At 40.3% G+C, this 27,432-nt stretch overlaps 1 protein-coding gene across 5 annotated transcripts in view; it reads left to right on the top strand.

Annotated features, from left to right (window-relative positions):
- KLHL35 (kelch like family member 35) overlaps positions 1-27,432 on the top strand; it is a 95,958-nt gene that overhangs the window by 43,870 nt on the left and 24,656 nt on the right. The window contains exon 2 of one of the 5 annotated variants that reach the window (XM_056561190.1): positions 23,490-23,621. The exons of 3 other annotated variants lie outside the window; for them this stretch is intronic. The gene's annotated coding sequence lies outside the window, so the exon portion shown is untranslated. Of the gene's footprint in view, positions 1-23,489; positions 23,622-25,337; positions 25,475-27,432 lie in introns of all 5 variants that reach the window. One more of the 5 variants, XM_056561189.1, reaches the window with a different exon arrangement.

Here is a 27,432-nt window from a genome sequence, read left to right as displayed (position 1 = left end):
ATCCTAACATGTGTGATACAGTCTGCTGAGCTGATGTATCTAATCCTAACATGTGTGATACAGTCTGCTGAGCTGATGTATCTAATCCTAACATATGTGATACAGTCTGCTGAGCTGACGTAGCTAATCCAAACATGTGTGATACAGTCTGCTGAGCTGATGTATCTAATCCAAACATGTGTGATATTGTCAGCTGAGCTGATGTATCTAATCCTAACATGTGTGATACAGTCTGCTGAGCTGACGTATCTAATCCTAACATGTGTGATACAGTCTGCTGAGCTGACGTATCTAATCCTAACATGTGTGATATTGTCAGCTGAGCTGACGTATCTAATCCTAACATGTGTGATATTGTCAGCTGAGCTGATGTATCTAATCCAAACATGTGTGATATTGTCAGCTGAGCTGATGTATCTAATCCAAACATGTGTGATACAGTCTGCTGAGGTGATGTATCTAATCCAAACAAGTGTGATATTGTCAGCTGAGCTGATGTATCTAATCCAAACATGTGTGATATTGTCAGCTGAGCTGATGTATCTAATCCAAACATGTGTGATACAGTCTGCTGAGCTGATGTATCTAATCCAAACATGTGTGATATTGTCAGCTGAGCTGATGTATCTAATCCTAACATGTGTGATACAGTCTGCTGAGCTGACGTATCTAATCCTAACATGTGTGATATCGTCAGCTGAGCTGATGTATCTAATCCAAACATGTGTTACAGTCTGCTGAGCTGATGTATCTAATCCAAACATGTGTGATATTGTCAGGTGAGCTGATGTATCTAATCCTAACATGTGTGATACAGTCTGCTGAGCTGACGTATCTAATCCTAACATGTGTGATATTGTCAGCTGAGCTGATGTATCTAATCCAAACATGTGTTACAGTCTGCTGAGCTGATGTATCTAATCCAAACATGTGTGATACAGTCTGCTGAGCTGATGTATCTAATCCTAACATGTGTGATACAGTCTGCTGAGCTGATGTATCTAATCCTAACATGTGTGATACAGTCTGCTGAGCTGATGTATCTAATCCTAACATGTGTTACAGTCTGCTGAGCTGATGTATCTAATCCTAACATGTGTGATACAGTCTGCTGAGCTGATGTATCTAATCCTAACACATGTGATACAGTCTGCTGAGCTGATGTATATAATCCTAACATGTGTGATACAGTCTGCTGAGCTGATGTATCTAATCCAAACATGTGTGATATTGTCAGCTGAGCTGATGTATCTAATCCTAACATGTGTGATACAGTCTGCTGAGCTGATGTATCTAATCCTAACATGTGTGATACAGTCTGCTGAGCTGATGTATCTAATCCAAACATGTGTGATATTGTCAGCTGAGCTGATGTATCTAATCCAAACATGTGTTACAGTCTGCTGAGCTGACGTATCTAATCCTAACATGTGTGATATTGTCAGCTGAGCTGATGTATCTAATCCAAACATGTGTGATATTGTCAACTGAGCTGATGTATCTAATCCAAACATGTGTGATACAGTCTGCTGAGCTGATGTATCTAATCCAAACATGTGTGATATTGTCAGCAGAGCTGATGTATCTAATCCTAACATGTGTGATACAGTCTGCTGAGCTGATGTATCTAATCCTAACACGTGTGATACAGTCTGCTGAGCTGATGTATCTAATCCTAACATGTGTGATACAGTCTGCTGAGCTGATGTATCTAATCCTAACATGTGTGATACAGTCTGCTGAGCTGATGTATCTAATCCTAACATGTGTGATACAGTCTGCTGAGCTGATGTATCTAATCCTAACATGTGTGATACAGTCTGCTGAGCTGATGTATCTAATCCTAACATGTGTGATACAGTCTGCTGAGCTGACGTATCTAATCCAAACATGTGTGATATTGTCAGCTGAGCTGATGTATCTAATCCAAACATGTGTGATACAGTCTGCTGAGCTGATGTATCTAATCCAAACATGTGTGATACAGTCTGCTGAGCTGATGTATCTAATCCAAACATGTGTGATATTGTCAGCTGAGCTGATGTATCTAATCCTAACATGTGTGATACAGTCTGCTGAGCTGACGTATCTAATCCTAACATGTGTGATACAGTCTGCTGAGCTGACGTATCTAATCCTAACATGTGTGATATTGTCAGCTGAGCTGACGTATCTAATCCTAACATGTGTGATATTGTCAGCTGAGCTGATGTATCTAATCCAAACATGTGTGATATTGTCAGCTGAGCTGATGTATCTAATCCAAACATGTGTGATACAGTCTGCTGAGGTGATGTATCTAATCCAAACAAGTGTGATATTGTCAGCTGAGCTGATGTATCTAATCCAAACATGTGTGATATTGTCAGCTGAGCTGATGTATCTAATCCAAACATGTGTGATACAGTCTGCTGAGCTGATGTATCTAATCCAAACATGTGTGATATTGTCAGCTGAGCTGATGTATCTAATCCTAACATGTGTGATACAGTCTGCTGAGCTGACATATCTAATCCTAACATGTGTGATATCGTCAGCTGAGCTGATGTATCTAATCCAAACATGTGTTACAGTCTGCTGAGCTGATGTATCTAATCCAAACATGTGTGATATTGTCAGCTGAGCTGATGTATCTAATCCAAACATGTGTGATACAGTCTGCTGAGCTGACGTATCTAATCCTAACATGTGTGATATTGTCAGCTGAGCTGATGTATCTAATCCAAACATGTGTGATATTGTCAACTGAGCTGATGTATCTAATCCAAACATGTGTGATACAGTCTGCTGAGCTGATGTATCTAATCCAAACATGTGTGATATTGTCAGCTGAGCTGATGTATCTAATCCTAACATGTGTGATACAGTCTGCTGAGCTGACGTATCTAATCCTAACATGTGTGATACAGTCTGCTGAGCTGATGTATCTAATCCTAACACGTGTGATACAGTCTGCTGAGCTGATGTATATAATCCTAACATGTGTGATACAGTCTGCTGAGCTGATGTATCTAATCCTAACATGTGTTACAGTCTGCTGAGCTGATGTATCTAATCCTAACATGTGTGATACAGTCTGCTGAGCTGATGTATCTAATCCTAACATGTGTGATACAGTCTGCTGAGCTGATGTATCTAATCCTAACATGTGTGATACAGTCTGCTGAGCTGATGTATCTAATCCTAACATGTGTGATACAGTCTGCTGAGCTGACGTATCTAATCCAAACATGTGTGATATTGTCAGCTGAGCTGATGTATCTAATCCAAACATGTGTGATACAGTCTGCTGAGCTGATGTATCTAATCCAAACATGTGTGATACAGTCTGCTGAGCTGATGTATCTAATCCAAACATGTGTGATATTGTCAGCTGAGCTGATGTATCTAATCCTAACATGTGTGATACAGTCTGCTGAGCTGACGTATCTAATCCTAACATGTGTGATACAGTCTGCTGAGCTGACGTATCTAATCCTAACATGTGTGATATTGTCAGCTGAGCTGACGTATCTAATCCTAACATGTGTGATATTGTCAGCTGAGCTGATGTATCTAATCCAAACATGTGTGATATTGTCAGCTGAGCTGATGTATCTAATCCAAACATGTGTGATACAGTCTGCTGAGGTGATGTATCTAATCCAAACAAGTGTGATATTGTCAGCTGAGCTGATGTATCTAATCCAAACATGTGTGATATTGTCAGCTGAGCTGATGTATCTAATCCAAACATGTGTGATACAGTCTGCTGAGCTGATGTATCTAATCCAAACATGTGTGATATTGTCAGCTGAGCTGATGTATCTAATCCTAACATGTGTGATACAGTCTGCTGAGCTGACGTATCTAATCCTAACATGTGTGATATCGTCAGCTGAGCTGATGTATCTAATCCAAACATGTGTTACAGTCTGCTGAGCTGATGTATCTAATCCAAACATGTGTGATATTGTCAGCTGAGCTGATGTATCTAATCCAAACATGTGTGATACAGTCTGCTGAGCTGACGTATCTAATCCTAACATGTGTGATATTGTCAGCTGAGCTGATGTATCTAATCCAAACATGTGTGATATTGTCAACTGAGCTGATGTATCTAATCCAAACATGTGTGATACAGTCTGCTGAGCTGATGTATCTAATCCAAACATGTGTGATATTGTCAGCTGAGCTGATGTATCTAATCCTAACATGTGTGATACAGTCTGCTGAGCTGACGTATCTAATCCTAACATGTGTGATATTGTCAGCTGAGCTGATGTATCTAATCCAAACATGTGTGATACAGTCTGCTGAGCTGATGTATCTAATCCAAACATGTGTGATACAGTCTGCTGAGCTGATGTATCTAATCCTAACATGTGCGATACAGTCTGCTGAGCTGATGTATCTAATCCAAACATGTGTGTTATTGTCAGCTGAGCTGATGTATCTAATCCTAACATGTGTGATACAGTCTGCTGAGCTGACGTATCTAATCCTAACATGTGTGATATTGTCAGCTGAGCTGATGTATCTAATCCAAACATGTGTGATACAGTCTGCTGAGCTGATGTATCTAATCCTAACACGTGTGATATTGTCAGCTGAGCTGATGTATCTAATCCTAACATGTGTGATACAGTCTGCTGAGCTGATGTATCTAATCCTAACTTGTGCGATACAGTCTGCTGAGCTGATGTATCTAATCCAAACATGTGTGTTATTGTCAGCTGAGCTGATGTATCTAATCCTAACGTGTGATACAGTCTGCTGAGCTGACGTATCTAATTCTAACATGTGTGATATTGTCAGCTGAGCTGATGTATCTAATCCTAACATGTGTGATACAGTCTGCTGAGCTGATGTATCTAATCCAAACATGTGTTACAGTCTGCTGAGCTGATGTATCTAATCCAAACATGTGTGATACAGTCTGCTGAGCTGATGTATCTAATCCAAACATGTGTGATATTGTCAGGTGAGCTGATGTATCTAATCCTAACATGTGATACAGTCTGCTGAGCTGACGTATCTAATCCTAACATGTGTGATATTGTCAGCTGAGCTGATGTATCTAATCCAAACATGTGTTACAGTCTGCTGAGCTGATGTATCTAATCCAAACATGTGTGATATTGTCAGCTGAGCTGATGTATCTAATCCAAACATGTGTGATACAGTCTGCTGAGCTGATGTATCTAATCCAAACATGTGTGATATTGTCAGCTGAGCTGATGTATCTAATCCGAACATGTGTGATATAGTCTGCTGAGCTGACGTATCTAATCCTAACATGTGTGATATTGTCAGCTGAGCTGATGTATCTAATCCAAACATGTGTGATATTGTCAGCTGAGCTGATGTATCTAATCCAAACATGCGTCATACAGTCTGCTGAGCTATGTATCTAATCCAAACATGTGTGATACAGTCTGCTGAGCTTATGTATCTAATCCTAACATGTGCGATACAGTCTGCTGAGCTAATGTATCTAATCCAAACATGTGTGTTATTGTCAGCTGAGCTGATGTATCTAATCCTAACATGTGTGATACAGTCTGCTGAGCTGACGTATCTAATCCTAACATGTGTGATATTGTCAGCTGAGCTGATGTATCTAATCCTAACATGTGTGATACAGTCTGCTGAGCTGATGTATCTAATCCAAACATGTGTGATACAGTCTGCTGAGCTGATGTATCTAATCCAAACATGTTTGATACAGTCTGCTGAGCTGATGTATCTAATCCAAACATGTGTGATACAGTCTGCTGAGCTGATGTATCTAATCCTAACACGTGTGATATTGTCAGCTGAGCTGATGTATCTAATCCTAACATGTGTGATACAGTCTGCTGAGCTGATGTATCTAATCCTAACATGTGCGATACAGTCTGCTGAGCTGATGTATCTAATCCAAACATGTGTGTTATTGTCAGCTGAGCTGATGTATCTAATCCAAACATGTGTGATACAGTCTGCTGAGCTGATGTATCTAATCCAAACATGTGTGATACAGTCTGCTGAGCTGATGTATCTAATCCTAACACGTGTGATATTGTCAGCTGAGCTGATGTATCTAATCCTAACATGTGTGATACAGTCTGCTGAGCTGATGTATCTAATCCTAACATGTGCGATACAGTCTGCTGAGCTGATGTATCTAATCCAAACATGTGTGTTATTGTCAGCTGAGCTGATGTATCTAATCCTAACATGTGTGATACAGTCTGCTGAGCTGACGTATCTAATCCTAACATGTGTGATATTGTCAGCTGAGCTGATGTATCTAATCCTAACATGTGTGATACAGTCTGCTGAGCTGATGTATCTAATCCTAACATGTGCGATACAGTCTGCTGAGCTGATGTATCTAATCCAAACATGTGTGTTATTGTCAGCTGAGCTGATGTATCTAATCCTAACATGTGTGATACAGTCTGCTGAGCTGACGTATCTAATCCTAACATGTGTGATATTGTCAGCTGAGCTGATGTATCTAATCCTAACATGTGTGATACAGTCTGCTGAGCTGATGTATCTAATCCAAACATGTGTGATACAGTCTACTGAGCTGATGTATCTAATCCAAACATGTGTGATACAGTCTGCTGAGCTGATGTATCTAATCCAAACATGTGTGATACAGTCTGCTGAGCTGATGTATCTAATCCTAACACGTGTGATATTGTCAGCTGAGCTGATGTATCTAATCCTAACATGTGTGATACAGTCTGCTGAGCTGATGTATCTAATCCTAACATGTGCGATACAGTCTGCTGAGCTGATGTATCTAATCCAAACATGTGTGTTATTGTCAGCTGAGCTGATGTATCTAATCCAAACATGTGTGATACAGTCTGCTGAGCTGACGTATCTAATCCTAACATGTGTGATATTGTCAGCTGAGCTGATGTATCTAATCCAAACATGTGTGATACAGTCTGCTGAGCTGATGTATCTAATCCAAACATGTGTGATACAGTCTGCTGAGCTGATGTATCTAATCCTAACACGTGTGATATTGTCAGCTGAGCTGATGTATCTAATCCTAACATGTGTGATACAGTCTGCTGGGCTGATGTATCTAATCCTAACATGTGTGATATTGTCAGCTGAGCTGATGTATCTAATCTTGACATGCGTCATACAGTCTTCTGAGCTGGTTTTCTAATAATATAATGTGTAATACTGTCTGCTGGTCAGTATCTAAGACTATAATGTGTGATACTGTCTATTGGGCTGTGTATCCTGTTCTACCATACGTCATACTCTCTGTTGTGCTCTATATCTAAGTCTATCATGTTTATCACTGTCTACTGAGCTGCTGTATCTAAGAACTATAGATCATTTCTGTCTGCTTAGCTGGGGTATCTAATCCTATCATGCGTGGTACTCTCTACTGAGCTGATGCATCTAATCCTGTCATGTGTGATACCTAGCTGTTGTATTAGAGCAGTGATCTTCAACCTGCGGACCTCCAGATGTTGCAAAACTACAACTCCCAGCATGCCTGGACAGCCGTTGGCTGTCCGGGCATGCTGGGAGTTCTTGTTTTGCAACATCTGGAGGTCCACAGGTTGGAGACCACTGTATTAGAGCTTTTAATGTGTGATACTGTCGGAGCTATTGTATCCAAGTCTATCATGTGTGATACTGTTTGAGCTATTGTATCCAAGTCTATAATGTGTGATACTGTCTGAGCTATTGTATCTAAGTCTATCATGTGTGATACTGTTTGAGCTATTGTATCCAAGTCTATCATGTGTGATACTGTTTGAGCTATTGTATCCAAGTCTATCATGTGTGATACTGTTTGAGCTATTGTATCCAAGTCTATCATGTGTGATACTGTTTGAGCTATTGTATCCAAGTCTATCATGTGTGATACTGTTTGAGCTATTGTATCCAAGTCTATCATGTGTGATACTGTTTGAGCTATTGTATCCAAGTCTATCATGTGTGATACTGTCTGAGCTATTGTATCCAAGTCTATCATGTGTGATACTGCCTGAGCTATTGTATCCAAGTCTATCATGTGTGATACTGTTTGAGCTATTGTGTCCAAATCTATCATGTGTGACACTGTTTGAGCTATTGTATCCAAGTCTATCATGTGTGATACTGCCTGAGCTATTGTATCTAGTTCCTATCATGTGTGCTTGTGTCTGCTAAGATTATGTATCCAATTCTATCATGTGTGATACTGTCTTCCATGCTGATATATCTAATCCCATCATGTGTGATGCTGTCTGCTGATCCAGTGTATCTAAGTCTTTCATGTGTGATACTGATTGCTGAGCTGCTGTGATGTAATACTATTGTATGCTGATCCAGTGTATCTAAGTCTTTCATGTGTGATACTGATTGCTGAGCTCCTGTGATGTAATACTATTGTATGCTGATCCAGTGTATCTAAGTCTTTCATGTGTGATACTGTCTGCTAAGCACTAAGCAGGTTTTCCAATAATATAATGTGTGATACTATCTGCTGAGCTGATGTATCTAAGCCTTTAATGTGTGATACTGTCTATTTAGCTGTGTATCCTGTTCTATTATACTTCATATTCTCTGTTGAGCTGATGTATCTAAGTCGTTAAAGGGGTACTCCGGTGAAAAACATATATATTTTTTTTAATGAACTGGTGCCAGAAAGTTAAACAGTTGTAAATTACTTCTATTTAAAAATTTCAATCCTTCCAGTACTTATTAGCAGCTGTATGCTACAGAGGAAATTCTTTTCTCTTTGAATTTCTTTTTTGTCTTGTCCACAGTGCTCTCTGCTGACACCTCTGTCCATGCCAGGAACTGTCCAGAGCAGCAGAGGTTTGCAATGGGGATTTTCTCCTGCTCTGGACAGGTCCTGATACGGGCATCAGGTGTCAGCAGAGAGCACTGTGGACAAGACAAAAAAGAAATTCAAAAAGAAAAGAATTTACTCTGTAGCATACAGCTGCTAAAAAGTACTGGAAGGGTGAAGATTTTTTCAATAGAAGTGATTTACAAATCTGTTTAACTTTCTGGCACCAGTTGATTTAAAATAAATTGTTTTCCACCGGAGTACCCCTTTAATGTGTGATGCTGTCTATTGGGCTGTGTATCCTGTTCTATCATACTCTCTGTTGAGCTGATGTATCTAAGCCTATCATGTTTACCACATGTCTGCTGTATCTAAGGACCGTAGATCATTTCTGTCTGTGAGCGGAGATGGTATATAGATATATAGAATGAGTAAGAACCCAAAGAAGTCGAGTTGTCCTGAAAATGGAAAATCCACCTTTAACCCCTTAAGGACCGGGGTTTTTTCCGTTTTTGCATTTTCGTTTTTTGCTCCTTGCCTTTAAAAAATCATAACTCTTTCAATTTTGCACCTAAAAATCCATATGATGCTTATTTTTTGCGCCACCAATTCTACTTTGTAATGACATCAGTCGTTTTACCCAAAAATCTACGGTGAAACGGAAAAAAAATCATTGTGAAACAAAATTTGAAAAAAAACCCGCAATTTTGTAACTTTTGGGGGCTTCCGTTTCTACGCAGTACATTTTTCGGTAAAAATGACACCTTATCTTTATTCTGTAGGTCCATACGGTTAAAATGATCCCCTACTTATATAGGTTTGATTTTGTCGTACTTCTGGAAAAAATCATAACTACATGCAGGAAAATTAATACGTTTAAAATTTTCATCTTCTGACCCCTATAACTTTTTTATTTTTGTGCATATGGGGCGGTATGAGGGCTCATTTTTTGCGCCGTGATCTGAAGTTTGTAGCTGTAACATTTTTGCACTATTTTGGACTTTGAAATTTTTTTGCGCGTACCCCATTGACCGTGCGGTTTAATTAACGATATATTTTTATAAGTCGGACATTTCCGCACGCGGCGATACCATATATGTTTATTTTTATTTACATGGTTTTTTTTTTATTGGAAAAGGGGGGTGATTCAAACTTTTATTAGGGGAGGGGTTAAATGATCTTTATTCACTTTCGTTTAAAACTTTTTTTTTTGTAGTGTTATAGCTCCCATAGGGACCTATAACACTGCACACACTGATCATTGTTATCCCATAGGGACCTATAACACTGCACACACTGATCATTGTTATCCCATAGGGACCTATAACACTGCACACACTGATTTTTGTTATCCCATAGGGACCTATAACACTGCACACACTGATCATTGTTATCCCATAGGGACCTATAACACTGCACACACTGATCTTCATCATTGATCACTGGTTTCTCATAAGAAACCAGTGATCAATGATTCTGCTGCATGACTGCTCATCCCTGGATCTCAGGCACTGAGCAGTCATTCGGCGATCGGACAGTGAGGAGGCAGGTAGGGGCCCTCCCGCTGTCCTGTAAGCTGTTCGGGATGCCGCGATTTCGCAACGGTGATCCCGAACAGCTCCCTGAGCTAACCGGCATGGTTTCACTTTCATTTTAGACGCGGCGTTCAGCTTTGAACGCCGCGTCTAAAGGGTTAATAGCAGGCGGCACCACGATCAATGTCGTGCGCTATTAGCCACGGGTCCCGACCGTTGTTAGAGAACGTACGCGTACGTCATGACACCCTGGTACTTAAGGACCCATGACGTACGCAAATGTCATGGACAATTCCGGCCCCCCGCCACGCACCAGGTGGGGATTGGACCGGGGTGACTGCTGAAATTGGACCGGGGTGACTGCAGGCATCCCGTGCAAAGGCCCAGGGGGGTCATCAGACCCCCCCATGTCGGCGATCCGGGTCATTACGGATCTATGGTGACCCGGTGACCCGGAATATAAGGGGGATCGCGGGTGTCCATGACACCCACAACCCCCCTGAAGAGATACGAGTGAGGTGGCATGGGTGCCACCCCTCCTATCCCTGCTATTGGTGGTCTAGACGCGACCACCAATAGCAGATCGGGGGCGGGGGGGGGGGGGGGGTTACTTTTGTTTTCCCCGTCCTGCCCTCCCACAATAGGCGGGGCAGAACAGGGAAACCCGACAGGCGAAGATCCACTTACCGATCCGGAGGCTGCGGGCGACGGAGATCGGCGGGCGGCGACGTCGTGCTGCTGGATCCTACGGAAGCCGGTGAGTTGCCTAGCGACATCTGGAGGGTACAGTCTGAGACCACTAGATAGTGGTCTTTAACTGTAGCCCTCCAGATGTTGCAAAACTACAACTCCCAGCATGCCCAGACAGCTGTTTGGGCATGCTGGAATATGTAGTTTTGCAACAGCTGGAGGGCTACAGTTTGAGACCACTATATAGTGGTCCTTAAACTGTAGCCCTCCAGGTCTTGCAAAACTACAACTCCTAGCATGCCCAAACAACTGTTTGCTGTCCGGGCATGCTGGGATTTGTAGTATTGCAACAGCTGGAGGACCACAGTTTGGAGCCCTCAAGATGTTGCAAAACTGCAAATCCCAGAATGCCCAAACAGCTGTCTCGGCATGCTGGGAGTTGTAGTTGCGTACCTCCAGCTGTTGCATAACTATATCTCCCAGTATGCCCTTTGGTGATCAGTCCATGCTGGGAGTTGTAGTTTTGCAACAGCTGGAGGCACACTGGTTGGAAAATACTGAGTTAGATAAAAGAACCTAACTGAAGGTTTTCCAACCAGTGTGCCTCCAGCTGTTGCAAAACTACAACTCCCAGCATGCACGGTCTGTCAGTACATGCTGGGAGTTGTAGTTTTGAAACAGCCGCAGCGCAAACTCCTAGCGGGAAACTTACTGTAACCTGCCAGTGCCAATGTACCCTAAAAACACTACACTACACTACCACATAATAAAGGGTAAAACACTACATATACACCCCCTTATACTGTTCCCCCCAATAAAAATTAAAAATGTATTGTACGGCAGTGTTTCCAAAACGGAGCCTCCAGCTGTTGCAAAACAACAACTCCCAGCATTTCTGGATAGCCACTGACTGTCCAGGCATGCTGGGAGTTTAGCAACAGCTGGAGGCACCCTGTTTGGGAATCACTGGCGTAGAATACCCCTATGTCCACCCCTGTGCAATCCCCAATTTAGTCCTCAAATGCACATGGGGCTCTCGCTTCAGAGCCCTGTCGTATTTCAAGGAAACAGTTTAGTGCCACATATGGGGTATTTCCGTACTCAAGGAAATTGCACTACAAATTTTGGGGGGCTTTTTCTCCTTTTACCCCTTATGAAAAGGAAAGTTGGGGTCTACACCAGCTTGTTAGTGTAAAAGAAAAAAACATTTTTACACTAACATGCTGGTGTTGCCCTATACTTTTTATTTTCACAAGCGTTAAAAGGAAAAAAAGACCCCCATATGTGGGCGTAAAATGCTCTGCGGGCGCACAACAAGGCTCAGGAGTGAGAGCGCACTATGTACATTTGAGGCCTAAATTGGTGATTTGCACAGGGGTGGCTGATTTTACAGCGGTTCTGACATAAGCGCAAAAAAATAAATACCCACATGTGATCCCATTTTGGAAACTACACCCCTCACAGAATGTAATAAGGGGTACAGTGAGCATTTACGCCCCACAGGTATCTGACAGATTTTTGGAACAGTGGTACGTGAAAATGAACAATTTAAATTCCAAAGATCTGTCAAATGCCAGGGGGGTGCAAATACTCACTGCACCCCTTATTAAATTCCGTGAGGGGTGTAGTTTCCAAAATGGGGTCACATGTGGGGAGGTCCACTGTTCTGGCACCACGGGGGGCTTTGTAAACGCACATGGCCCCTGACTTCCATTCCAAACTATTTTTTTCCCCAAAAGCTCAATGGCGCTCCTTCTCTTCTGAGCATTGTAGTGCGCCAGCAGAGCACTTGACGTCCACACATGGGGTATTTCCATACTCAGAAGAGATGGGGTTTCAAATTTTGGGGGGCATTTTGTCCTATTACCCCTTGTAGAAATTTTAAATTTGAGGGAAAACTAGCATTTTAGTGAAAAAAAAAATAATCATTTACACATCCAACTTTCACGAAAAGTCATCAAACACCTGTGGGGTATTAAGGCTCACTGGACCCCTTGTTACGTGCCTTGAGGGGTGTAGTTTCCAAAATAGTATGCCATGTGTTTTTTTTTTTGCTGTTCTGGCACAATAGGGGCTTCCTAATGTGACATGCCCCCCAAAAACCATTTCAGAAAAACTCACTCTCCAAAATCCCATTATTGCCCCTTCCCTTCTGAGCCCTCTACTGCGCCCGCCGAACACTTGACATACACATATGAGGTATTTCCTTACTCGAGAGAAATTGGGCTACACATTTTAGGAAGATTTCTCTCCTTTTACCCCTTGTAAAAATTCAATAACTGGGTCTACAAGAACATGCCAGTGTAAAAAATGAAGATTTTTAATTTTCTCCTTCAATTTGCTGCTATTCCTGTGAAACACCTAAAGGGTTAACAAACCTTTTGAATGTCATTTTGAATACTTTGGGGGTGCAGTTTTTAGAACGGGGTCATTTGTGAGGTATTTCTAATATGAAGACCCTTCAAATCCACTTCAAACAGAACTGGTCCCTGAAAAATTTCGATTTTGAAAATTTTGTGAAAAATCGGAAAATTGCTGTTATACTTTGAAGCCCTCTGGTGTTTTCCAAAAGTAAAAACTCGTCAATTTTATGATGGAAACATAAAGTGGAAATATTGTATATGTGAATCAAAATATAATTTATTTGGAATATTAATTTTCCTTATAAGCAGAGAGCTTCAAAGTTACAAAAAAGTGAAAATGTACAATTTTTTCATCAAATTTTGGAATTTTTCACCAAGAAATGATGCAAGTATCGACAAAATTTTACCACTGACATAAAGTAGAATATGTCACGAAAAAAAAATCTCAGAATCAGAATGAAAGGTAAAAGCATCCCAGAGTTATTAATGCTTAAAGTGACAGTGGTCAGATGTGCAAAAAATGGCCGTGTCCTACAGTGAACATTGTCTGGGTCTTTAAGGGGTTAAAGGGGTACTCCAATGGAAAACTTTTTTTTTTTTTTTTAAATCAACTGGTGCCAGAAAGTTAAACAGATTTGTAAATTATTCTATTAAAAAATCTTAATCCTTCCTTGACTTATTAGCTGCTGAATACTACAGAGGAAATTCTTTTCTTTTTGGAACACAGTGCTCTCTGCTGACACCTCTGTCCATTTTAAGAACTGTCCAGAGTAGGAGAAAATCCCCATAGCAAACATTTGCTGCTCTGGACAGTTCCTAAAATGGACAGAGATGTCAGCAGAGAGCTCTGTGCTCGTGATGTCAGCAGAGAGCTCTGTGTTCCAAAAAGAAAAGAATTTCCTCTGTAGTATTCAGCAGCCAATAAGTCCAGGAAGGATTAAGATTTTTTAATAGAAGTAATTTCCAAATCTGTTTAACTTTCTGGCACCAGTTGATTTAAAAGAAATAAATAAATAAAGTTTTCCACTGGAGTACCCCTTTAAAAACAATTTTAGGCAGAAATGGTTCAAATGATAGTTCAAATGATAGCCATCGGCTGTCCGGGCATGCTGGGAGTTGTAGTTTTGCAACAGCTGGCGGCACCCTGGTTGGGAAACGCTAGTGTATGGAAACAACCAGCACACATTCAGCTCTGCTACATCTTTATAAGGAGAAACAGGTTTGTATGTTGTGATATGTATCAGAATGCAACGTGGCTACAAGAATATTGGGGGGGGGGGGGGTCGAAACCTCAGCACGAACTCTACGCCAATCTGCTGACTCAGATATAACTATTTCCCTCTTCTGGCAGCGGAGACACCATACGTCTTGTTTCGTAACCTAAAAAAGACCCAACTTCCCCCTTTGGACGTTTTCCCACCAGTATCTGAAACCACATGTGTCCTATATGAAATCGTATGTCTGACAGATGAACAGAAGTAAATACCATTAATATGATATAAATAATAATAGATCACAAAATACTGGTTAACCTATCAGGATCCATGTCAATCCACTAATACAAAACAAAAGCATAACAAATAGAATACCTTCATTTTATAATAATATACATAATAATATACATAATAATAATATACATAATAATATACATAATAATAATAATATACATAATGCATAATAATATACATAATAATAATAGTAATATACATAATAATATACATAATAATAATAATAATATACATAATAATATAAATAATAATATACATAATAATAATAATATACATAATAATAATAATATACATAATACATAATAATATACATAATAATAATATACATAATACATAATAATATACATAATAATATACATAATAATAATATAAATAATAATATACATAATAATAATAATATACATAATGCATAATAATATACATAATAATAATAGTAATATACATAATAATATACATAATAATAATAATAATATACATAATAATATAAATAATAATATACATAATAATAATAATATACATAATAATAATAATATACATAATAATAATATACATAATACATAACATACATAATAATAATATACATAATAATAATAATATACATAATAATATACATAATAATAATATACATAATACATAATAATATACATAATAATAATAATATACATAATAATATACATAATAATATACATAATAATAATATACATAATAATATACATAATAATAATATACATAATAATATACCTAATAATAATATACATAATAATATACATAATAATAATATACATAATAATATACATAATAATAATATACATAATAATATACATAATAATACTATACATAATAATTAGAGATGAGCAAACTTATAGTAAATTCGATTTGTCACAAACTTCTCGGCTCGGCAGTTGATGACTTTTCCTGCATAAATTAGTTCAGCTTTCCGGTGCTCCGGTGGACTGGAAAAGGTGGATACAGTACTAGGAGACTCTTTCCTAGGACTGTATCCACCTTTTCCAGCACACCGGAGCACCTGAAGGCTGAACTAATTTACGCAGGATAAGTCATCAACTGCCGAGCCGAGAAGTTTGTGACGAATCGAATTTACTGTAAGTTCGCTCATCTCTAATAATAATATACATAATAATAATATACATAACAATGTACATAATAATATACATAATAATAATAAAATACATAATAATAATATACATAAAAATATACATAATAATAGTAATGTACATAATAATATACATAATACATAATAATATAAATAATAATAATATACATAATAATATAAATAATAATAATAATATATATAATACATAATAATATACATAATAAAAATAATAGTAATGTACATAATAATAATATATATAATACATAATAATATACATAATAATAATAGTAATGTACATAATAATAATATATATAATACATAATAATATACATAATAATAATATATATAATACATAATAATATACATAATAATATACATAATTTTTTTTAAATCTAATGTACATATATATACAGAGAATCACAGGATGTACAATAAATTAAATAGTGAAAAAAATGATGTATGTTCTGCAATGACATGATAGCTTACATTTTGTACTTTTTAAGGGTGTGTAATACTGTTGGCAAGTATACTCTCTCTGCCATCTCATATGAAGTATTAAAGGGGTTATCCAGGAAAAAACTTTATATATATATATCAACTGGCTCCAGAACGTTAAACAGATTTGTAAATGACTTCTATTAAAAAAAATCTTAATCCTTTCAGTACTTATGAGCTGCTGAAGTTGAGTTGTTCTTTTCTGTCTAAGTGCTCTCTGATGACACCTGTCTCGGGAACTGTCCAGAGTAGAAGCAAATCCCCATAGCAAACCTCTTCTACTCTGTGCAGTTCCCGAGACAAGCAGAGATGTCAGCAGAGAGCACTGTTGCCAGACAGAAAACAACAACTCAACTTCAGCAGCTGATAAGTACTGGAAAGATTTTTTAATAGAAGTAATTTACAAATCTGTAAAAATTTCTGGAGCCAGTTGATATATATATATATATAAAAAGTTTTTTCCTGGAATACCCCTTTAAATCTTTTCTTATTTTTCCTCTTCACTTAATTTTTATTTGTCATCTATTGCGCTTCACACTATTCACTTTTTTATTCCCACGTGGGTGTTTTCTTTTTTTTATTGTTTCACGCTTTTCATTTTTGAATCTATCTAGACTAAAATGGTGACAGAGTAAGCAGTGGTTCACATTAGGATGGCAGCAACTAAAGGGTTGTTGCAAAGAGACTAATATGGGAATATATATTGTGTGATTAGGTATTTGTCACAGTATGTATTAGGCCGGGTTCACACCACGTTTTTACAATACAGTTCCCGTATCAGGTTTTTGATGAAAAACTGATTCCTCAAAACCTGACTAAACTGTATCAAAACGTGTATACCAATTTTAACCCCTTAAGGACTCAGCCCATTTTGGCCTTAAGGACTCAGACAATTACATTTTTACGTTTTCATTTTTTCCTCCTCGCCTTCTAAAAATCATAACTCTTTTATATTTTCATCCACAGACTAGTATGAGGGCTTGTTTTTTGCGCGACCAGTTGTCCTTTGTAATGACATCACTCATTATATCAGAAAATGTATGGCGCAACCAAAAAACACTATTTTTGTGGGGAAATTAAAACGAAAAACGCAATTTTGCTAATTTTGGAAGGTTTCGTTTTCACGCCGTACAATTTATGGTAAAAATGGCGTGTGTTCTTTATTCTGAGGGTCAATACGATTAAAATGATACCCATTATTACATACTTTTATATTATTGTTGTGCTTAAAAAAAATCACAAACTTTTTAACCAAATTAGTACGTTTACAATCCCTTTATTTTGATAACCTCTAACTTTTTTATTTTTCCGTATAAGCGGCGGTATGGGGGCTCATTTTTTGCGCCATGATCTGTACTTTTTTTTGATTCCACATTTGCATATAAAAAACTTTTAATACATTTTTTATAATTTTTTTTAATAAAATGTATTAAAAAAGTAGCAATTTTGGACTTTTTTTTTTAGTTCACGCCGTTCACCGTACGGGATCATTAACATTTTATTTTAATAGTTCGGACATTTACGCACGCGGTGATACCAAATATGTCTATAAAATTTATTTTTTTACGCTTTTTGGGGGTAAAATAGGAAAAAACAGACGTTTTACTTTTTTATTGGGGGAGGGGATTTTTCACTTTTTTTTTACTTTTACTTTTACATTTTTTTTTACACTTGAATAGTCCCCATAGGGGACTATTCATAGCAATACCATGATTGCTAATACTGATCTGTTCTATGTATAGGACATAGAACAGATCAGTGTTTTCGGTCATCTTCTGCTCTGGTCTGCTCGATCACAGACCAGAGCAGGAGACGCCGGGAGCCGGACGTAGGAAGGTGAGGGGACCTCCGTGCGGCGTTATGAATGATCGGATCCCCGCAGCAGCGCTGCGGGCGATCCGATCATTCATTCAAATCGCGCACTGCCGCAGATGCCGGGATCTGTATTGATCCCGGCACCTGAGGGGTTAATGGCGGACGCCCGCGAGATCACGGGCGTCGGCCATTGCCGGCGGGTCCCTGGCTGCGATCAGCAGCCGGGATCAGCCGCGCATGACACGGGCATCGCTCCGATGCCCGCGGTTATGCACAGGACGTAAATGTACGTCCTGGTGCGTTAAGTACCACCGCACCAGGATGTACATTTACGTCCTGCGTCCTTAAGGGGTTAACCTGTAAACGGTTAAAAACCGTATACAGTTTAAAAAATGATGTCCGGTTGCATCAGTTTTTAAAGAAAAAAACGTATACGTTTTTAACTTTTCACTCCATTGAAAAACTTCCAAGAAAAAAATCTGTGCAAAGTAAAAAACCATATGGTGAAAACCGGATGGAACCGTACGCACATACAGTTCTGTACGGTTTCCATTGACTCCCATGTTAAAAAAGAAAAAAAAAAAACGTAGAAGGTTTAATACGGTTTTTCACCCGGACCAAAAACCGCGGTAGACTACAATTTTGGGTACCGGAAAAAAAACTGGCAAAACTGTACAGGATGCATCGTTTGGCATACGGTTTTCAATGGAGAGTCAATGCAAACGGTTTTCAATACGGTTCCGTAAGGTTTTCACATTGAAGACGTATACGGGAACTGTACTGCAGAAACGTGGTGTGAACGCAGCCTTACATGCTTATTATTTTCACTTTATTGTATATATATCATAATTATGTAATATTCTCTATTAAAGGGGTACTCCAGTGGAAAACTTTTTTTTTTTAACCAACTGGTGCCAGAAAGTTTAACAGATTTGTAAATTACTTCTATTAAAAAATCTTAATCCTTCCAGCACTTATTAGCTGCCGAATACTACAGAGGAAATTCTTTTCTTTTTGGAACACAGAGCTCTCTGCTGACATCACGAGCTCAGTGCTCTCTGCTGACATCTCTGTCCATTTTAAAAACTGTCTAGAGTAGAAGAAAATCCCCATAGCAAACATATGCTGCTCTGGGCACGTGACTTCCGGGCGGGCGCAGGAACCATGGTGAGGACCCCCACCCTTGAAATATTGTTAAACGGGTACTCTGGCGCTGAGACATCTTATCCCCTATCCAAAGGATAGGGGATAAGATGTCTCACCGTTGGAGTCCCGCCGCTGGGGACCCCCGCAATCTTGTATTTGCTACCCACCTGTTCCAGCTGCAAGCCGCAGTGCCAGCTCACAAACAGCGGGTGGCGACGTCCATCATGCCCCCTCCCGTAGACTTGCATAGCGGGGGGTGACGTCACACGGGGGCGGAGTCGTGAGGTCACGATACTCCGTCCCCGTGGTCGCCACCCGGCTGTTTGTGAGCTGGCACCGCGGCGTGCAGCTTGAACAGGTGGGTGGCGACAGCAAGATTGCGGGGGTCCCCAGCGGCGGGATAAGGGATAAGATGTCTCAGGGCCGGAGTATCTCTTTAAATACCGTGAAACCGCCATAATTTAGGAAAATACCGTGATATACATTTTTGGTCATACCGCCCAGCACTACACCGACGTTGTCGTCATGGAAGGTAGGTTAGAAGAAGAATTAGTTAGTGCCGTATATAAGGAGGTAGAGAACGAGTTAAAGTAAGACCCCTGAAGAAGGAGCGAAACAGCAGCTGTAGGGGTCAAGGGTCGCGCTGGTATCATCATTATCATGGGTGAGTGCATAAGGTCACATGTCGATTCATGACATAGAACATTCTAATGTGGACATGTTTAAGGGTCACATAACACGAGCTGGTTATTAGTTGGTACATAATAGGTGGGAATGTTACGCATATTAACTGTATCATGCCTGGTGGGAATTTTGTGTGACACATGCACTGAATTTCCATCCATAATATATACCGTATTTTTCGCCGTATAAGACGCACTTTTTCTTCCCCAAAACTGGGAGGGAAAGTTGGTGCGTCTTATACGGCAAATACACATTAAAATCTTGTCATATCGCAGCGGTCCCTGCGGCCATCAACGGCCGGGACCCGCGGCTAATACAGGACATCACCGATCGCGGTGATGCCCTGTATTAACCCTTCAGACGCGGTGATCAAAGCTGACCGCCGCGTCTGAAGCGAAAGTGAAACTAACCCGGCTGCTCAGTCGGGCTGTTCGGGACCGCCGCAGTGAAATCGCGGCGTCCCGAACAGCTTACAGGATTCCGGGAGGGACCTTACCTGCCTCCTCGGGGTCTGCTCCGTGCTGGGATCCCCCGCATAGCCGGCGCTCTCCTTCGTTGTCATCACGTCGTCGCGCGCGCCGTCCCGTCATCCAATAGGAGCGGCGTGCGTAGCGACGTGATGGCGGCGATGGAGAGCGAGGATCCCGGGCAGCAGATACGTTCCGGAGCGACGGGGACACAATGGGGACGCGGCGACAGCGATGGAGGGCGACATCCAGGGCAGCGGTGACAGTCCAGAGCGGCGGGGACACGCGAGTATAACCTCCAATACCAGTGGTCTTCAACCTGCGGACCTCCAGATGTTGCAAAACTACAACTCCCGGCATGCCCGGACAGCCAACGGCTGTCCGTGCATGCTGGGAGTTGTAGTTTTGCAACATCTGGAGGTGCGCAGGTTGAAGATCACTGTCCTATACTTTACATTGTATTTGGTTCAGAATCATTTTTTTTCTAGATTTTCCTCCTTTAAAATTGGGTGCGTCTTATATGCCGAAGCGTCTTATATGGTGAAAAATACGGTACTTACCTAAATTATTACAACATGGTACTTTACCTGTAATTTGTACATTGGAGTGTTTTTTGTCTGTAATACCTCTCATAAGATTTGAAAAAGGGAATTAATAAACATTTGTGATTTTTAACATTTATTGGAGTATATAGCTCTAATTTTTCTCTTGGTGTAAAATGTATTTGCATACAGCCCTCCACAGTGTAGGAGGATTCTTGCATGACTTAGGACCTGCTAAAATGCAATTATTTAGTAAAAAGGATTTTAAGGATCCAATGGGGCTATTGGTTATATATATATATATATATATATATATATATATATATTTATATATATATATATATATATATATATATATATATATATATATACACTGCTCAAAATAATTAAGGGAACACTGAGATAACACATCCTAGATCTGAATGAATGAACTAATCGTATGAAATACTTTCGTCTTTACATAGTTGAATGCGCTGACAACAAAATCACACAAAAATTATCAATGGAAATCAAATGTATCAACCCCTGGAGGTCTGGATATGGAGTCACACTCAAAATCACAGTGGAAAACCCCACTACAGGCTGATCCAACTTTATGTAATGTCCTTAATACAAGTCCCAATGAGGCTCAGTATGACCTCCCTACAACGCCTGAGCATGATCCTGATGAGGTGGAGGATGGTCTCCTGAGGGATGTCCTCCCAGACCTGGACTAAAGCATCCGCCAACTCCTGGTCAGTCTGTGGTGGATGGAGCGAGACGTCCCAGATGTGCTCAATCGGATTCAGGTCTGGGGAACGGGCGGCCAGTCCATAGCATCAATGCCTTCCTCTTGCAGGAACTGCTGACACACTCCAGCCACATGAGGTCTAGCATTGTCTTGTATTAGGAGGAACCCAGGGCCAACCACACCAGCATATGGTCTCACAAGGGGTCTGAGGATCTCATCTTGGTACCTAATGGCAGTCAGGTTACCTCTGGCAAGCACATGGAGGGCTGTGCGGCCCCCAAAGAAATTCAACCCGGCACCATTACTGACCCACCACCAAACCGGTCATGCTGGAGGATGTTGCAGGCAGCAGAACGTTCTCCATGGGGTCTCCAGACTCTGTCACGTCTGTCACATGTGCTCATTGTGAACCTGCTTTCATCTGTGAAGAGCACAGGGCGCCAGTGGCGAATTTGCCAATCTTGTTGTTCTCTTGCAAATGCCAAATGTCCTGCACGGTGTTGGGCTGTAAGCACAACCCCCACCTGTGGACGTCGGGCCCTCATACCACCCTCATGGAGTCTGTTTCTGACCATTTGAGTGGACACATGCACATTTGTGTCCTGCTGGAGGTCATTTTGCAGAGCTCTGGCAGTGCTCCTCCTACTCCTACTTGCACAAAGGCGGAGGTAGCGGTCCTGCTGCTGGGTTGTTGCCCCCCTACAGCCTCCTCCACATCTCCTGATGTACTGGCCTGTCTCCTGGTAGCGTCTCCATGCTCTGGACACTACGCTGACAGACACAGCAAACCTTCTTACCACAGCTCACATTGATGTGCCATCCTGGATGAGCTGCACTACCTGAGCCACTTGTGTGGGTTGTAGACTCTGTCTCATGCTACCACTAGAGTGAAAGCACCGCCAGCATTCAAAAGTGACTAAAACATCAGCCAGGAAGCATAAGAACTGAGAAGTGGTCTGTGGTCACCACCTGCAGAACCACTCCTTTATTGGGGGTGTCTTGCTAATTGCCTATAATTTCCACCTGTTGTCTGTTCCATGTGAAATTGATTGTCAATCAGTGTTCTTCCTGAGTGGACAGTGGGATCTCACACAAGTGTCATTGACTTGGAGTTACATTGTGTTGTTTAAGTGTTTCCTTAATTTTTTTGAGCAGTTTATATATGCATGATCAGTATAAATAAATAAGGTATGTAGATATCTACATACCTGCTAAAAATTACTAAATAAATAATGTACATATATACATGATTAGTAAAAATAAAGTATGTTCATATATACATAATAAAAACAAATAAATAAAGTATGTACATATATATACATAATACAAATAAATAAAGGTATATATATATATATATATGTATATATATATATATATATATATATATATATATATATATATATTTAGTGGGGGGAAAAACAACTAAATAATAAAATAACAAAAACAATGTACGTACATATATACATAATTATAAAAAAAAAATTAATCAACAACAAATAAACAATACATGACCAAAAGAAAACACAAATAAACTGTATATATGGCTTTGTGCTGCAGCTCCATAGACAACATTAATAGTCTCTGTGTAGGGGAGAAATGATTCATGTATTTCCAGGAGGAATAACAGAGGAATACTACAGAATAGATAATAATACAGAAGAGATGTTCCAGCAGAAGTGTTATTCCTTATAACGGACCGGTCAGGAGAGGTGACGGCTCCTCTATATATATATTCAGTGTCTCACAGGTGACGTCTTCTCAGATTATAGACCTTCTCCTTCTTCTTCCTCATCCGCTCCAGACTTCTATGATTACCTGTGACCAACCCCCCTAAAAAATGAGATTACATTATCCTTAAATAGCTTGGTCCACCAGGGATCGTAAATGAAACCATTTGTCTAGCCAAGATCACCAGGAAATATGTAGGGAATATACAAGTAACCCTTTCACTGCCACAGACCACCAGGCAATGTAAAATTAACCTTTTCGCTAACCCTAGACAACCAAGGAATGTTATATTAACTCTTTTGTTACTCCAGACCTCCAGGGAACATAAAATAACTAATTTGTTACACTGGATCATCGGGGAATGTAAAATGAAGCCCTTCACTACCCTAGACTGCCAGGGAATGTATATTAACTCTCATAGACTACCAGAGAATGTCAAATTAACACATTCACCACTCTAGATGACCAGGGAATATAATGTTAACTCTTTTATTACCCTGGATCACCAGGGAATGTCAAATTAACCCATTCACTACCCTAGCCCACCAGGGGATATATTAACTATTTTGTTACCCTAGACCACCAGGGAATATAGTACCCCTTTTGTTTAATACATTTGACATTTTTCACATTTTTTTTTAGCCACCCTTCTTTTTCTTAACAAGGTAAGCATAGAGAGGATCAGTGGGAAAGATCACCAGGGAATGTAAAATGATCCTATTTACTACCCTTAGACCACCAGGGAATACAGTATGATCTCTAGAACACCAGGGGAGATACTATTAGCTCTTTTGTTGCCATAGACCCCCAGGGAATATAATACCAACTATTTTGTTACTCTAGACTACCAGGGAATGTAAAATGAACCCATTCACTACCCTAGACCATCAGGGAATATAATATTAACTCTTTTGTTACCCTACACCACCAGGGAATATAATATGAACTCTTTTGTTACCGTACACCACCAGGGAATATAATAATAACTCTTTCATTACCCTAGATCACCAGGGAATGTGAAATGAACCCATTCACTACACTAGACCTCTAGGGATTATAATATTAACTCTTTCATTACCCTACACTACCAGGGAATGTAAAATGAACCCATTCACTACCCTACACCACCAGGGAATATAATATTTACTCTTTTGTTACCTTACACCACCAGGGAATATAATATTAACTCTTTCATTACCCTAGATCACCAGGGAATGTGAAATTAACCCATTCACTACACTAGACCACTAGGGATTATAATATTAACTCTTTCATTACCCTACACTACCAGGGAATGTAAAATGAACCCATTTACTACCCTAGACCACCAGCCAATATACTATTATCTCTTTTGTTACCCTAGACCACCAGGGGAATGTAAAATGAACCCATTTACTACCCTAGACCCCCTTTGGAATATAATATTAACTCTTTGTTACCCTAAACCTCCAGGGAATGTAAAATGAACCAAATCATTACCCTAGATCACCAGGGGAATATAATATTACCAGTCGTTGGCTGTCTGGGCATGCTGGGGATTGCAGTTTTGCAACAGCTGGAGGCACTCTGGTTGGGAATCACTGACTTAATAAATCTCACCGTGCCCTTCCTTGTTGGGTGCATTAGGTGGCAGACTTCTGTTGCTTTACAAATCTCCTCCCATTATATTTATTCAGTGGCTGAAAGTCGCCTTGTTTTTTTATGGAGCCTTTTTTTTTGTCTGTATTTTTTTTAGCAGCGCCAATGACACTAGAAATAAGCAGAGACGTTCCTTCTATAAGCCCCAGATTGTTCTACCGTAACTAACACTTACAGACGTGACAAGAGGATTATGGGTAGGAGCAGCAGAGCATGAAATGATAACATCAACCGGTACTGATCTCTCGTCTCATAGTAAATCTTGTCTCGGTGTAACCACTAGATATCATTTTTCCTTCTTGATGTATCTAGAGAAAATTCAGGGAAGATACAACCCTGTGTATTTTGTGTATTTTACGTTCACAATAGAAAACGTCATTTAGAATTAGTTTGCACCATTTTGCATAGAGTAAGGGTCAGAATTTCTGGACTTCCTAATGTACATAGAAGACAAGGGCCCCTTAGCAAATATCGAAATGGGCTTCCTATTGTGGTATCTGCAGGTGTTTATTTCCCATTGATCAATACTCCCCTCCAGTAATTTGCTAAGAATGCAGGTCCCTGTATAAAGGAATGTGGCCCAAGACATTACATCACTAGTGAGGTGTTGAAAGGGAGCCTGTATGTGCTTCAATGGGTGGAGTGAGTGGAAGGCAGATCATTCTCCATAGGGTTGCAGGGAATTGTAGTATCACAGCACAGCATGGAGGGCAGCATACCTGTGCTGCAATGGGTGGGGTGACTTATGTGTAGGAGGGAGAAAAGTCACTTCACACTTACAAACAAGGGATCCGGGGACTTGTAGTAAGAGGAGGGAACTCCAACAGGAAATAGCTGTTTCACAAAAAGAAAGCAACAGAAGCGTTATGGTGGACTCACAACACAGCCATTTAGCCCCAAGACAAGCACAGATCCTTCCTAAACATGTCCATTACTGTCTGGCAGGTAACCCTTTAACCTCTTGGGGACGAAGGACGTACCTGTATGCCCTGCACCCGCGAGATTACGAGGGGTCATGCGGTGACCCCACGTCATATCAAGTCATTCCTGGCAGCTAATGGTAGCTGCGACCCGTGGCTAATACCGGACATCACCAATCGCTGTGATGTCTGGTATTAACCCTTTAGAAGCGGCGATCAAAGTTGATCGCCGCGTCTAAAGTTAATAAAAAAGCATTCCCGGCAGCTCAGTTGGGCTGATCGGGATCACTTCGGTGAAACCACGGTGTTCCGATCAGCTGTATGGACACGAGGAGGGTCCCTACCTGCCCCCTCGTTGTCGGATCACCGAATGACTGCTCTTCTTTCTTCTATACATGTTAAAGGATACTCTGGTGCAGACTACTCCTGCTCCGTTCTGCCCGGGCTGCAAAAAAATGAAAATAAACCATCACTCCCATTCCTGGGTTCCCGCAGAGCGTCACTACAGCTGATCGGTCACCCGGTCCATCTTCTTCATACTTACGTGTGAACGAAGCGTCACATGGCGCTCAGCCTGTCGCCGGCCGCCGCAATGTTCTGCCTCGGCCCATAATAGGCTGAGCGCCATGTGATGCTTCGTTCACACAGAAGTATGAAGAAGATGGACCGGAGGACCGATCAGCTGTAGTGGCGCTCCGCGGGAACTCAGGAATGTGAGTGATGGTTTATTTTCATTTTTTTTGCAGCCCGGGCAGAACGGAGCAGGAGTAGTCTGCACTAGAGTACTCCTTTAAGGTCCTTTAACCTTTCCTGGTAAGTTTTATCCTGCAATCGATGTACTAGTTTAGTATCTTCGTCTCACCAGTGTTCTGTACAGCGGCATGAGCACTTCTCTCTTTCTACTGCTTATACTTCTCCCTATACATCCATGAGCACTTCTCTCTTTCTACTGATTATACCTCTCCCTATACATCCATGAGCACTTCCCTCTCTACTGCTTATACCTCTCCCTATACATCCATTATTTTGCACTTATCCACATTAAATTTCAGTTCCCAGAGTTCTGACCATTCTTCTAGTTTGCCTAAATCCTTTTCCATTTGGCAGATCTCTCCAGGAACATCAACCCTGTTACATATCTTTGTGTCATCAGCAATATTTTCTTTTTGGCCATAATATTGCAATGGCTTTGTGTATTTTATTGTAAAATTTCTTGAAAAAATTCAATAAAAACCATTTGATCATAAAGATAAACAGTTCCTTGTAAGAAAC

This window comes from Hyla sarda, chromosome 2 (assembly GCF_029499605.1).
Source record: "Hyla sarda isolate aHylSar1 chromosome 2, aHylSar1.hap1, whole genome shotgun sequence".
NCBI classification, from domain to species: domain Eukaryota; kingdom Metazoa; phylum Chordata; class Amphibia; order Anura; family Hylidae; genus Hyla; species Hyla sarda.
This window is presented reverse-complemented; position numbering and strand designations above follow the sequence as displayed.